Source organism: Daucus carota, chromosome 6 (genome assembly GCF_001625215.2).
Source record: "Daucus carota subsp. sativus chromosome 6, DH1 v3.0, whole genome shotgun sequence".
Classification (NCBI taxonomy): domain Eukaryota; kingdom Viridiplantae; phylum Streptophyta; class Magnoliopsida; order Apiales; family Apiaceae; genus Daucus; species Daucus carota.
This window is the reverse complement of record NC_030386.2, coordinates 16,185,840-16,202,566: the sequence shown is the minus strand read 5'-3', so window position 1 is coordinate 16,202,566 and position 16,727 is coordinate 16,185,840.

Sequence of the window (16,727 nt, the reverse complement as noted above, 5' to 3'; positions counted from 1 at the left end):
AGTATCTTTCTTGTCTTTTTATTAGATTAAAAAAAATATTCTAGAAAGTGCATCCCAATATTAGTGAATAAGTCGATATCACTTTCAAGGTCCCTTGGGAATATATAGCAAGTGGAGAGAGTCGAAAATCCGACATAAATTTGACTAATAGATATGAATTTGGATTGAAAATTTTAATATTTGACTGGATATTAGTTTGATCCAAAATAACTCAAAATATACAAGTTTATTTCATATTGTCAAATTCAGGTTACCCGAAACTAACCTAAAATTGTACAAAATTATCAAAAAATATATGTATATGATATAAAACGCTACACATTTATAAAAACACATATATTTTAAATTATGTTTTTTTTTTGAAAAACAAATTATGTTTGTATTATCTATTATTTAAATTTAATAACTATTTAAACCAATATAAATTAAGTTGGAGGGTTAAAAAGACATTTACCTATATATTTATCAATAAACTATAACGAGTGGGGTGGGTTTCGTGTTACACTCGTTATGTAAGTGTAAGGGTAGTGCGGGTCGTATTTGGGTTAAGTCGTCATCTTTGTGAACAACCAAACATAGAGCTTTACCTAGATGAATTGGATAAAATGGGGTTTTGACAGCTGAGGGCATGATGCTAGAGAGACTGGAGTTTCACTACAAGAAAGGATACATAAGAACATGGCATCTACAAAGAATTTTAGATAAAGATTATCATATTTTGAGATATGTCTATACCAAGCTGAAGAACACAAGTGTATTCTCATCAATAGCTAGATCAGAAATCGACAACAAATTTGCAGAAACCCCAAAGAGCTGGAATATTCAACCTAATGGTCTGCCACTAAAGATAAGTCTTCCTGTCACAGGCAACATAATCCATCTCCGCCTTTTTGACTGATGGAATTCAGAGATGGGCAAGGCACTAGTAGATTCTTCAAGATGAAAGATTATGTCAAAAAGGTTGATATTGATACCCTAACACTTATGCAATCCATGCTGGATCCAAACGTTGAAGAGGATGATGCTTTTCATAAGGGGACTGCAAAGATTTATATCCATCAAGCTGAAAGAGCAAGTGAAGAAGAGATTCAATGAAAGAAGTGAAGAAATGGATAGAAAAAAAGAAGACATTAATCAGCTCAGACTAAAGGAGCATTTTCAAGTTTATTGTATCCTTCTTAACCCAATGCAATTATATCTCTACTTGACATTTCTTGTATCTTGTTCATAATTCAATGCAAGTAAAATATGTTGTTCAATTAAGTAATTTTCTGTCAAGTATTTTGTTATCATCAAGTACCCAAATTTATATCAAAAATCCCATCAGATATAAATAGGGGGAGATTGTTATGAAAATGTCAAGCTTGATGATAAGTCAAAATATATAGTGTATTTTTAATTTGTATCTTTAATTTTATTTTGAAACTGATCAACGTGTGGCATACTGAATGTAGTATCCGTTGATCAGACATATATCAACGGATGATGTGGTATTGTAGCAAATTTGCTAGCAACTTTCAATTTAACAGTTGATGGGACTTAGTTGATCAATTGATATTGTAAATATTCTATCAACGGATGTGTAACTAGGATGATGAAATTGTAGTTATTCTAAGTCATCATGAAATTTTCATAAGTGAAATGAAGAGAAATTGCAAATCTAAGCATTAACGGATGAGGAATAAAGCATCTATCAACTGCTATATAACTCATCAACGTTTGATCATAGAATGTACTGTCAACTGATAATTCAAGAAATCATCAATGGCTACTAAATTGGTATATCAACTGCTAATTTAGTACTTATCAATTGACAACAACAAGTCAAAGAAAAGGACAGTTTAATAATTTAATTCAAAATATGTCATATTGAATTTATAATTTTATATATTTTATATATTATATAGAACTTGACTATATTATAATATAATATAAGTTTATCAATTAAAAATCGATTACCAATTAGTCCAATAATTAGGGATGACAAAAATAATCCGATCCGACGGATGCCCGATCCGAAATCCGAATTTTTGGATATACCGAACCCGATTTTTTGGATTTGGATTTGGATATGGATTTGATTTTTGTACCCGAATTTTTTTGGATTTAGATTTGGATATGACCTTTACCGATCCGTAACCCGATCCGAAATCCGAAATCCGATCCAAACCCGAAATCCGAAAAAAACCCCGAACACACACACACACACACACACACACACAGATATATATATATATATATATTATACACCATAAAGTATGTTCATATAAAATTATTTATAATATATATACATATATATAACATATGTTATTTAATTTTTTTAGTGAAATATAATATAATAATCTCAATGTCAATAGATTAGGTTAAAGCAATAAGGGATTCTATTCAAGACAAATCCTTCATTAGTAATATATTGTATAAAATATATTGCTAAATGACACGAGGGAATGTTATTAATTGAAATTAATTTAAAAATTTTTAATCCACTGTCTTCAATCTCATAGTTAAAGTATAAGCATATTTTATATAAATTTATTATAATTGATAAATTGAATGATTGGTAATAATGAAAATTAATATTGTTTAAGCTCATATTGTTCTAAATTAAACAAAGAGAATCACATCCAATAATCCTAATTTTGAAAAAAAAAACTTAATTATCATAGTTTAGACAGGTTTATAAATTTTTTTTATTTTTTAATATTTTTTAAAGATATCCGGTTGATACCCGAATCCGATCCGAAACCCGAAAAAAACCCGACGGATTGGATTTGGGTTTTACATTTTGATATCCTAACCCGAACCCGACTCGGTCCCAAATATAACGGATTGGATATGGATTTCATGAAACCCGACCCGATCCGACCCGATTGCCATCCCTACCAACAATAAGTGCGTTAATGATGGCCATTCAATAAAAGATCGTGAGATTAATCGATAAATTCTGAGTATATATTATAATCCTTCGCATTAATAATTGTTAGTGTATTTGAAGATTAGTGATTAAATATTAATAAATTCAAATTTGAAATTTCGAATTCGGGTATATATATCTATATCTAATATAAAAAATCTAAAAAATTTGAGTTTTGGTATATCCAAATTCGATCTAAAAATTGCCGGGCTCTAATTTTCACTTTCAAATATATTTTTTGATTTAGAACGGGTTCGAGTATGAATAAAAAAATTTGGATTTAAATTTAGATTTAAATTAGTCGGCTCGCTTAACTATTTGAGCCTAAATCTTTTCAGAACTCGACTCGTTTATTTTCACGAGTCGAGTCGAGCCGACTCGTTTAGCTAAACTAGCCGGTTTTAACGAGTCGAGTGAGCCAGCTCGTATAATTTTACACTTAATCGAGCCTAAACCTCTACCCGAACTCGGCTTGATTATTTTCATGAGTCGAGTCGAGCCGAGCCAGCTCGCTTAATTAAACTATCTGGAACTTTTGCCCGAATTCGGCTCGTTTAACGAGTCGAGCCGAGTCCAGTTAAACGAGTTCGAGCCGAGCAAGCTCGCGAGCAGCCCGACTCGAATTACAGCTCTAAGCAGGAAACCCTTCCGATTCCATAATTTTACACTTGATCGAATCTAAACCTCTACCCGAACTCGGCTCCTTTATTTTCACGAGTCGAGTCGAGCCGAGCCGACTCATTTAATTAAACGAGCCGGAACCTTTGCTCGAATTCGGCTCGTTTAACGAGTCGAGCCGAGCCCAGTTAAACGAGTTCGAGCCGAGCAAGCTCGCGAGCAGCCCGACTCGAATTACAGCTCTAAGCAGGAAACCCTTCCGGTTTCATCCCATGCGGAACCTGAACCTGAGTGTATCTCCAATGCAACACCAAAACACCAAAATAGCGTTACATTTGGTGTAAAACTTGCTCCAACGCAACACTAAAATTGTGTAAAAATGACACCAAATGATTTGGTTGACACCAAATTTGGTGTCAAGTATTGATTTGGTGTAACTTTTACATCAAATTTGGAGTTTTTCAAAATGCCCCCTATACCCCCACATTTGTTAAAGTAAACAAATTTATTCCTTCTATGTCCCATTAAAATTGTTTTACGTAATATTTTTATTTTTACATTTTCTTTCTTTACTATTTAATTCATATTTTTTATTTATTTCAAAATATCATTAAATTTATATTCTTATATAGAAAATATCAATAAATTCATATCATTAAGTTGTCCTCTAGAATTGGTTGATGAATTTAGAGTTAATTGTAATTGGCATCCCTTTGGTTTCGGCTTATTGCACATTGCACCTAATAGTTTTGGAAAATACACTTTGCAGCCCCAGACTTTTAACCCGTAGACACTTTGCACCATTTCCGTTAAATTCTGTCGTTACCGTTAACTTTTGCAGGGGCATTTTGGGAAATTTAATTATATTTAATTAAAATCAGACCTTTATTTAAATTTTCTGACCATCTAAACGATATTTTTCGGAAAAATTTAAAGAACGAAAGTTGTAGAGAATAAAAAGATCTTTATAGAACAATAAGGTTCAAATTTTAAATAATTATTTAAAAACGATTGTTCATTTTTACAAGATTGCTAATTTTTGAATTTTTTAAAAATAATTATAAAAAGAATTACGAAAATTTTGAACCTTATAGTTCTAAGAAGATCTTTTTATTCTCTACAACTTTCGTTCTTTAAGTTTTTCCGAAAAATATTGTTTTGATGGTCAAAAAATTTAAATAAAGGTCTGATTTTTATTAAATATAATTAAATTTCCCAAAATGCCCCTGCAAAAGTTAACGGTAACGGCAGAATTTAACGGAACTGGTGCAAAGTGTCTACGGGTTAAAAATCTGGGGATGCAAAGTGTATTTTCCAAAACTATTAGGTGCAATGTGCAATAAGGCGAAACCAAAAGGGTGCTAATTGCAATTAACTCATGAATTTATAATTATTATAGGTCCTTGTTTCTTGAACATGTTAATATTTAAGTACAAATTCAATATTGATATAAATAACTTAATAAAGGGAGAATATTCCATTTAATGTGTAAAAATATTTTTTTTGGTGTAGGATATGGTGTTGATGTGTTGGAGTGAAAATTTTTGATAGCGTAGTTTTTACACCAAATTGGTGTAATTTTTACACCAAAATGGTGTCATGGCTTGGAGATGGTCTGAGCAGAGTGTTTTATATTTTTACCGACTCAAATACTTTTAATTGTTTATTAAATCTATTTTTTTTCAAAGGTTTTAAACTAATTTTAAGTTAACTAGCCAAAAACCGTTAAATTGATTGATAGTAGTATATTGATAACTAGTGAAAAAAGCCGCGCTTCGCGGCGGCGTGATAAATTTTGATATGAATAAGTATTATAATAACATAGAAATTATTTGAGTCATCTTTCCGTTAAACATATCACAAATGAAAAATATTATAATTGGTATAAATATTTGTTTAAGTGGTCATCCTGTCAAACACAATACTAATAATAAAATTAGTTTGAACCTCCTTCCCGTCAAAGACAATATTAATCCATAATTATTATTTTTATGATAAAATTAAATACTATAATTTAGTTCAAAATTAGTTTGAGCCGCTCTCTTATCAAACACAATACCAATAACAAAACATTATAATTTAGATATTAGTTTGAGTCGCCTTACTGCCAAACACATACTAATAAAAATTATTCTAATTATGATAAAATTAAAGATTATAATTGGACAAAAAGTATTTTGAACTGTGGTCCCGTTTTAACAAAAATATATACTATAACATAGATAAAAAATTATTTTAGCCACTTTCATGTCAAACATAATACTAATAGAAAATTTATTATTATTTAGATAAAAATTAGTTTGGGCCGCCTCCCGTGCCCGTCAAACACAATACTAATCAACATTATCATAAAATCAATATATGATTCCTATTTTATATGTATTATTTTATATGTTAATTATTTTTATTTTTTGACTCCTATTTATTAGTTTAAAATTATTATTCTTTTATGGTTCTAATATTTTTGGTATTAGTTTTTTAAAGATTATTATCTTTACAATCTTTTATTTTCTATTCGAAATTTAAGAAAATTATAAGACTAAATCGGAAATAAAAATTGTACGTATTACCTTACAAATCTTAAATATAAATTGTATTTTATCTATGATTATTAGTTTAAATAAATATAATCATATTCCTTTTGGCATTCCTAGATAATAAAAAATTGTATTACCTCTATAATCCGGAAAAAAAAATGAATTATATTAACTTTTGAAATCCTTCAAGTTGATTTCTTTTAAACATAATCTTATTTCTTTTAGGATTATTAAATAAGAAAAGAATTATGTCATCTTTAGAATTCAATAAGAAATATTAAATAAAAAAGAAAAGAATTGTATCATCTTTAGAATTCAATAAGAAAAGAATTGTATCATCTTTAGAATTCTTGAATCTGATTTTTTGAATTACAACTATATTTTCTATCCGAAATTTAAGAAAATTCAGAAGACTGAATCGAGCAATTATAGGACGCTCGCATCCTCCTTTATATATCGCGCTTCGCGGCGGCGTGATAAATTTTGATATGAATTAGAATTATAATAGGATAAAAATTATTTTGAGTCATCTTCCCATTAAACATATCACAAATAAAAAATATTATAATTGATATAAAAATTTGTTTAAGTGATCATCCTGTCAAACACAATACTAATAATAAAATTAGTTCGAACCCCACTCCCGTCAAAGACAATATTAATCCATAATTATTATTTTTATGATAAATTAAATATTATAATTTAGATCAAAATTAGTTTGAGTCGCTCTCTTGTCAAACACAATACTTATAACAAAACATTACTCCCTCCATCCCATTTTAAGCGTCCTGTTTTGACTTATAACGGTCAAATTGACCAAATTTGACCAAGCATAAAAAACAAATTCATTATTATTTTGAAAAACTAAAAATTACATTTTATAGTATATTGTATGTATTTTATAATGACATAATTTTTTTTACTTTTAAAAATTATATTATATGTGTAAATCTCAGTTAAAATTTGGTCAATTTAACCATTCAAAAGTTAAACAGGACACTTAAAATGGGATGGAGGAAGTATAATTTAGATATTAGTTTGAGTCGTTTTAGTGTCAAACACAATACTAATAAAAATTATTCTATTTATGACAAAATTAGAGATTATTTTAAATTGTGTAACAAAAAAATATATTATAACATAGATAAAAAATTATTTTAGCGACTTTACCGTCAAACATAATACTAATAGAAAATTTATTATTATTTGGATAAAAATTAGTTTGGGCCGCCTCTCGTGCCCGTCAAACGATATACTAATCAAGAACCATTTACATTATCATAAAATCAATATATGATACCTATTTTTTATATATTATTTTATTTGTTAATTATTTTTATTTTTTGATTCCAATTTATTAGTTAAAAATTATTATTCTTTTATAAAAATTATTTTAGCGACTTTCCCGTCAAACATAATACTAATAAAAAATTTATTATTATTTAGATAAAAATTAGTTTGGGCCGCCTCCCGTGCCCGTCAAACACAATACTAATCAAGACCCATTTACATTATCATAAAATTAATATATGATTCCTATTTTTTATATATTATTTTATTTGTTAATTTTTTTTATTTTTTGATGCCTATTTATTAGTTAAAAGTTATTATTCTTTTATGGTTCTAATTTTTGTTGCTATCAGTTTTTTTAATGATTATTATCTTTACAATCCTTTATTTTCTATTCGAAATTTAAGAAAATTATAAGAGTAAATCGATAATATAAATTGTACGTATTACCTTACAAATCTTAAATATAAATTGTATTTTATCTATGATTTTGTTAGTTTGAATAAATATAATCCTATTTCTATTAGGATTACTAAATAAGAAAAGAATTATCTTATCTTTAGAATTCAATAAGAAATACCAAATAAGAAAAGAACTGTATCATCTTTAGAATTTGATAAGAAAAGAGTTGTATTACTTTCACAATTCTTAAACCTGAATTTTTGAATTATAATTATATTTTCTATCCGAAATTTAAGAAAAATCAGAAGACTGAATCGAACAATTCTAGAGACGCCCGCATCCTCCTTTATATATATATATTGATGATTCAATGCTGATCAAGACTCAAGACTGATGATTGATGAATACATCGAAAACACAATCCAGAATTCCCGATCACATCTTTTATAATCAATTCACCGATCATCTACTGATCTATAACGATTTATATCAGGCTAGACACAATTATTACGATCCTAAAACCTAACAGAACTAGGACCCCAACAGCTTAGGTCCATGACTCTGTCAAACGATTCCTCAGCTTTCTTCACTCTGGCTCGACCAGAACAACCAGTCTGCGAAACTGACGATGTTTTCGATCCACGATGTTGTTGATACGACACGAGAGTGGCTTTAGCCTGTCCATGCAACGATCTAAGCCCATAGTTCCATCTGCAAAACCCTAGTTGATCTTTCAGAGCCTCCACGGCTCCAATGCTCGCGGCCACCATCCACGCTTTTCTCGAACTCATCTCTTGTATAAATGTAGTTTGTGTAGCTTTTTACTTTTATCTGGGAAGAAAGTGTTTGAGATTTTTGAGTTTAGTTGCAACGTGGGATAGGTATATATATAAGAAGAGTGTGAGTGTGTTGGTAGGGGCAGATGCAAGAGAAAACAATGTGCACCCCATGGAATTGGACCGGTAAAGGTGAAACCAGCAGCTGTAAATTGTTGACCCATGGGTTTGGAATTCACTATACTAAAACCACTGGCTTAGAGCAAGTCCAACAGTGTCCTAGCAAGTGCCCTATAAATATAATAAAAAATAGTGTCCTAGCAATTTAGGACATCTTTTTAATACATGAACTCCAACAACATGCCTTATATGTGTGCCTTTATTATTAAACTAATAATTTATTTGAATTAGAATTGGAGGGAAGTGAAAAAGTAAGATGAGAGAGATGCATTGAAATGGTGGGAAGTTAATATTTTAATGAGAAAATTAGTTTAGGACATGCTTAGAAGTGCCCCAAAAATGAGGCACTTGTTGGATGTCTTAGTGGTTTAGGGCACCACTAGGACATTGTTGGAGCACACATTTCATCCAATTGCCTTATATTTTAACTTAGAACATCAATTTAGGACATTGTTGGACTTGCTCTTAGTTGGATATATAGTTAAAATAAAGAAAAACGGTAGTACCTTTAGATTCGAGAAAAGTAGAGACAAGCGAAGTTCCTCGGGCTTTCCGTTACAAAGCTGTGACCGGACCAGCCGTGTGGGGCAGCTGAGTAGGCGACAAAATAAAGAATCGTACCTGCTGCTCCTCCTCTTTGGATATGCAAGTGTTTTTGATCTTTTTTTGGGCCAAACCCAAAAATATTATTGTAATTTTTTAAATGAAACATTTTTACATACTCGTAGATGAATTGTATCGAAATACAATAAATCGCATCCGGGATTAATTTCTTTCAAAAAAAATTTATCATCTAACCGAAAGTCATGCAAACACAACTCCGGACGTTTAGACAATAAAGCTTAAATGAATTAGAAAAGAATACCCATAAGTCACGAAACAGCTCGCTTCCAAATTATCCTGAAAAAGACAAACCAAACATAACATACATCAATATACAAGATAATCACACATATAATATGTGTATATTTATTTATTTATTTATTTATTTATTTATTTATTTATTTATTTATTTATTTAATGTAAAAATGATTGAAAATCAAATAAAGAGCAAAAACAAAAGAGTATAAATTTCAAAAATATATAGCAAATAACATAATATAGAAATATTAATAAATTTCTAACCAAAGGAAATTCCTTTGGTTAGACACATAAAAATTAATAATTTAAGTGAGGAATAAGAAACAAAGTTTAAAACAAAATTAAATATATTACGTATAATGATCATCAAAACGGTAAACAAGCCATAAAAATGGCATCCAAACTGGAAAAAAACCCATTAAAAGCACGATAAAGTCATGATTAATGACTTCATAAATAGTACTAAATATTCATAATAAATAGTACTAAATATTCATAAAAAATATTTATCCAATCACAATTTAAAATGTAACGACTTAAAAGATATCATGTAATTAAAGTCAATACAATTTAAAACTAAATTATTGCCTAAAAATCAAAACAATCTTAATAATTATGAATTCAAAAAACGTAACAGATTTAGCCGCCGTTACATCTATGATGACCACCGCTAGCACCCCACCGACAAAGATCTAAAAGAATTCTAACATGTTGTGATTTATAATAATTAAATCGTGTCTTCAGATCAAAATGATACACAAAAATCACATGGATCAAAACGTAAATCACATCTAAATGATGAATCAAAAACCTAATTCTAATTCACAACACCCAAATCTACATGATTTAGAACTTTCTACCAAAACAATCTCGTATTATTAGAATCAGAAAAATCGATATACTTATAAATCAAATCAAAACTCATAAGACAACGATGTGACAGATGAGAATTGACATATCGAACAAAAATAATGACGAAAGAAAAAGAGATCTTATTTATACCTTTAATGACACGCGGAAATCATACCTGATCGGATTTCTTATTATTTGCCTAACCTTGATCAAGAGATTGACGATCGATTGATATATTTGACTCAAACTTTGAATATATGAATTCTTTGCTTTTTCGCATCTTGATAGTATTGCATCCCCTGTGATAGCCCTATAGAGTTTAGTGGAGTGACAACAGTCTTCTGGTTTTTAAATGAAAACATTAGTATCATGTTTTCATTAACAAAAACCAAATTAAAGAATAATATTTTTAAATATCAAAATTCTTAAAAAATACGTGAAACAGGTCAAACAATTGGTACATCCAAATTAATAGGGTAATATTTTGGAAACATAGGACCCTCCTTCGTCCAAGTGCTTGCTAAATCCAAATCCAATATATATTTATAATTATTTTTATAATTATAATATAAAATTAAAGAGTTGTAAAATAATTATTATAATATATAAAGATATTTGATTTTGTAGATGCCTTGGATAGATATTCATCTTATACTTTGGATCAAGTATAATCATAATCATTATATATTATTCAACTGATTAAAGTTAAAAAATGCTCGGGCAAAATGTTAATTAGATTTGAATATAGTTAACAATAGAAAGAATGAAAAATATTAGTCCAGAGAAATAAAGTTTCCTTCATTCAAAGAAGTATGTCATTTAAATGAAAGTAAGCAAGTACTTCGGACATTTAGATTTTAGACAATATCATCTTCAATGTCTGAAAAGATAATCCAGCAAAAAAGTCTCGTTAAAATCTCGTAAGAATTAAATTTTATGAGGAAAAATTGAAGGGAAACAATAGTGCCTTCAGAAAGAATTACATCATTTACAAGCAGACTAAAGATAAAACTATATATTATCTTTTGATAACTATATGAAGTCCCTTTCATCAAAATTGTAACTAAATTCTCTTGTACATCGAGCCTTTCGAAAATCTCCTTCAAACATCCTGAAAATATGATCAAATAAAAACAAAAAGAGCACGAGTCAATATATAAACTTTATATTTATTATATAAAATAAGAAAAATATGTTCATTGATAAAATATTATTGAAAACGTGTTTGTATATATTTGATTAAAAGACTATAACATAAAATCTAATTAAGAGAAATTTTGTAATAAGATACTAAAAGAAATAAATAATAATTCTAAAATAAAGATATAAATAAGCCAACAAAATAGTACTCCCTCCGTCTCTTATTACTTTTCTCATTTGCCTTGGACACGTTTGCCAATGCACACTTTCTATCGTTAATATCTTTAGTTTCATATTAGTGTTGAATATAAAAACTTCATCGTATTAAAATACTCATAAATACGAATCCAACAAGATCACTCATGACTATATTTGGTCTCATAGATTTGGCGTAAACTAATCATTTGTCTCATGTTATGAACAGTCCCGACATCTCAAACGAGCAAAGTAAAAAGAAACGGAGGGAGTATTTGGTTGCCTCAACAGGCCAAAAATATGCCCTATCATGTCATTCATAAATTATAAAAAAAGCTTTCAATTAAGGAACAACTAGTGAATTCCGTCGTTCTCAACTCTCTGCCAACACTATGGCCCCACTTTGCCACCAAAAAAGCATCCACCCTGCATATACGCAACCGCCATGATATTGATATTTAACATTTTTGAAATTTTTTACAGCCCGCACCAACTTCCGAAACTAGGGCTGTAATTCGATTCGAGCTAGTCGAGTTTCGAGTCGAGTCTAATTCGAGTCAAGTTTAATCGAACCGAGTCGAGCCGGCTCGTTTAATTAATCGAGTTTAAATCTCTGCTCGAACTCGACTTGTTTAATTTCACGAGTCGAGTTGAGTCGGCTCGTTTAGCTAAACGAGCTGATTTTAATGAGTCGAGCGAGCCAGCTCGTGTAATTTTACACTTAATCGAGCCTAACCTTCTACCCGAACTCGACTCGTTTAATTTCACGAGTCGAGTCGAGCCGGCTCGTTTAATTAAACGAGTCGGAACCTTCGCCTGAATTCGGCTCGTTTAACCAATCGAGTCGAGCCGAGTCCAGTTAAACGAGTTCGAGCCAGGCGAGCTCGCGAGCCGTCCGACTTGAATTACAACTCTGTCCGGAACAGTCACGGCATTGCCACCTAGTCGATGGAACAACTGTTTACGCTGTAATTTTAGGGTTAAGTGCTAAAGTATAACTAAGAACAATAAAGTAAGACACGAGAAATTGGTTACGCGGAAAACCCTTGTGAGGTAAAAACCGCGGGAGGGTTCAGAACCCTGCCAGAAAGATCTTCACTAAGTAAATTGTTACAAGAGTTTGTAGTGTATTGTGTGTCCTCTCTACCTATTATTTTGTCCTATTTATAATACAATTTCTACAACTGAATTCTAACGTTACTCTAATCATCCTTATCCTTTCATAACAGATCGTGCGATGCGCCCTGCCTATTTCCACTCCTGCTTTGACCCGTTATTATCTCTGATCAGTTAATATTTCGAAACTCCCTTATCCAGTCTTCAGGCTTAAGCATCATGTCCTGTCTCTGGCGTCATGTCATCTTGTCATGTCGAACGACGTGTCGATTGAGAATAATTGGGTAATAACAATAGCCCTTTGATTTTTGCCAAATAAAATCAAAAATGTTTGGCAAAGATCAAATCTTTTAGCTAGATTTTCTACCTTGGTCTCTGCGCGGTCTAATCGTTCCCTCGTTTACCGCAACACTACATTTTCCCGTAACCTCCTCCACTAAGTCAGTTTCTTGTAAATCATTCTATCATCCATCCTTTCAGTTTCCCATTTCCCTTGTATCTTCAGTTTCTCTCTATCATGGCGAAAAAGAATTCTCAAAGCCCTAGCGCCCAAAATCCCACATCAAAGAACAGCCCTTCGAAATCACTTTGGATAGCTACCGGTCTCATTGAGGCTAAAGACAACAATGTAAGCTCCATCAAAAAATCAACACTGAAGAAGATGAAATCGCAGTTTGGTCAGGAGGCAGTCGTTGTTGTTCCCAGTTCTGACGAGCGGGCTGATTGGTACAGGCAGGGCTGGGTGTGCTTTTATTATTACTCGTTTGACATTGGGATTCCATTTCCATACTCAAACCTTATTCAGGACGTTTTGGTTGCTATGCGGGTGTCTCCAGGGCAACTCATGCCCTTCGCGTGGAGGACTCTCGCATGTCTTGAGGCCATCGAGAACAAACATCGCTTTGGCATCAATGCAGATGTGGTGAAGTGCTGTTATGGCACCAAGAAGTTTTATGGGGTGAGATTCGGCTTTTCGAACAAGAGAAGGGGCCTGCCTCTGATTCTGAATGCGGAAGGGGTGAACGATAGGTATTGGAAAGAAAGCTATTGCTATGTCGAGAAGTCTACACTTGGAGAGGCTAATTCTTATTTTGTTGAGCGCTGGAATTCCACTGGTAATTGGCTGTCTTTTCTTTACTTGATGCTAATTTCTACTTGCCCTCTTTGTACTCATGTTTCGGTTCGTCTTAATTATTGTACAGACCCTAATTTTGAATTTGACGATGATGATGTCAAGACAAAAGAGATTGTGAACAAGATACTACAGCTTCCCCTTGGAGATCGGCTCTGGCCCAACTGCCTGGGTCGTGTTGTCAGGAACTCTAGCCCTGTGAATGTTGAGGAGTATGCCAGTCGGTTGAATCTGGAAGTTGAAGTCGAAGATGATGATGATGATCAGTCAAAGTCTGTTCCCGTCAAGACGATTGCTCAGAGGACTAGGAGTAAGGCAATTGCTGCTGCTGTCAAGACCTCCGGGTCAGTTCAAAGCTTGTCTTCTTCCTCATCTGACAGCCTGAGAATCGAACAGGGGTTGGAAGTCAGTTCTGAGAGAATTTTTGCCAAAGGTATCCGCAAACTCTTCTCGCTGTTTTCTTTCCTCATCATGTCCATGTGTTTTTCTATCATTCTCTTAATTTTCGTCGAGCCCTATTATCTCGTTGTAGAATTCAAGCCCCCCGTCTTGAAACCTTTTGAGGGTTCTAGCAAGGAATTGTTTGTCAAGAGATGTCGAGAAGAGAAGCCCAAGAGCTTTGATTGCGTTAGAAGCCCGATTTCCTTTGGTTCAGGCTCTAGACCTGATCACAAGAGGCTTAAACCCTCTTCTGTCAATACTCAATCTGGATCCTGTGTTCCCCTGATTTCGGATGGCTATGATCCTGAGGCCAAGCCTTCTGAATTTGCTCATATGCTGGATGGTTTACTGCTTTCCAAGTATGTGGATTCCTCCTCTGGCAAGGATAGTGGTGTTCTTGTGGATGAAGTTGCTGGTCATGCTTATCACGTGAGTCTTCCTTTTTGGTATCTAATTTTGTTTTTCTTCATCCCTTTGTTTTATCTAACTAGTCATCTTGTCTTGATAGGTGCTGCAAGCCTCTCTCTTGGCACGAAAAGCTCACAAAGATCTGGGGTCTAGGTTGTCTGCTTTGCAGTCCGTCCATGGTTCGTGCGCCCAGAAGTTGAGGAATGCACAGGAGTCAGCAGCTGTCAATCTGAAAGCTGGTCGCGAAGTTCAACAGGAGTTGGAGGAGTTCGTCAAGAAAGTGAAGGTTATGGAGGTGGAGATGACAGGAAAGGCTCAGGAGGCGATCACCCAGCAGGCGATGCGGACTCGCGTCGAGGTGATGCAAGAGTATTATCGGGGAGAGCATACTGGCTGGGATTTGGATGAGACCATCCGGATCTACAATGAAGCCTATCCTGAGGACGCGTTTCTGTCACAAATTGTGCAGACTGGGATTGCAAGGGATGAGTTGGTTGTTGAGGAGGCGAGTCCCTCTGGTGATGCTGAGGTCAAGGATGCGGTTCTTGCTTCTGAGAAGACTGACATCCCCGTCGATGATGATGGGGTAAACAAGGATGATTGAAGTTGGGTTCTCTGTTTTGTTTCGTAATCTCGTTATGTGGCGTACTTTTGTTGTCTTAAGACTAAATTTTATTTTTGTTGTTGACTTGATGGATTTGTCAGTTTGGTGTTGACTTTGATAAGTTTAATTTCTCGTAATGTTTAAATTTTATGATGATGTTGTTGCGTACTATGTCATTTCACGTTGTTTACTTTGTAGGTGCATGCACTTTGTAGTTTAGAATTTTTCTTTCGAGATATACGCATTGTCTTAGAATTTTTGTGATCTCACTACTGTTGTTTAGCTGTAGGAAAGTGGGAGTGGTCGTATGTGGTGTTTACATGAGGTGAGCGTTCATATGATGCCATATCATGCTCATTCAACTAATTTATTATAAGTATATGCTTCGAGATAATGATAAATTAGATGCTGGAGGACATGAGACATTTTGTAAGCATATATCACAAATAGGCATTCTAGACGGCAAGTAGGCTATTTTATTGAAGCTAACACGTTCACAGATAACCAGACATATAAAAAGGAATTGCATGTTCTCAATTACTGCTAATGGAATCGACTTGTCCTAGCGACTTATTTAAGTAAATAGTAAAAATAAGCAAGTTCAAACATGATAAAACTTCAAGTGAAGTGCGTTCCAGGTTCTGGGGACCTGCTTGCCGTCCGGGGTTGACAATTGATAGGCACCTTTGCCAACCACTGCGTCTATTAGATAAGGTCCTTCCCAGGTGTCAGCAAATTTCCCTGCGGCGGGGTCCGTTGTGTTCTGGAAGGTCTTTCTTAACACCATGTCACCTACTCGAAAGAGTCGCACGTGAACGTGCTTGTTGTAGCTCCTGGCTATCTTCTGTTGATAGGACGCCATCCTCATCTTTGCCGTCTGTCTCAATTCATCTACAGTGTCAATGTCGTGTGCCATCTCGAGTTGGTTTGTTGTGGGAGTGAGCAGCCCATATCTTGCAGTAGGGGTGAGAACTTCTGTGGGGAGTACTGCTTCCGCTCCGTAAACTAGACTGAATGGTGTCTGTCCAGTTCATGTCTTGGGTGTTGTCCTGTCTGACCATAGGACCCATGGTAGTTCCTCTGCCCATTTGCCCTTGTGGGACGTCAACCTCTTCTTCAAGTTATTGATGATTATTTTGTTACTAGATTCTGCTTGGCCGTTGGCTTGGGGATACCTTGGAGTAGACTTTATCAAGTTGATGTTGTATTTCTTGCAAAAGGATTCCGTCTTCTCACTTATAAATTGGGATCCATTGTCACA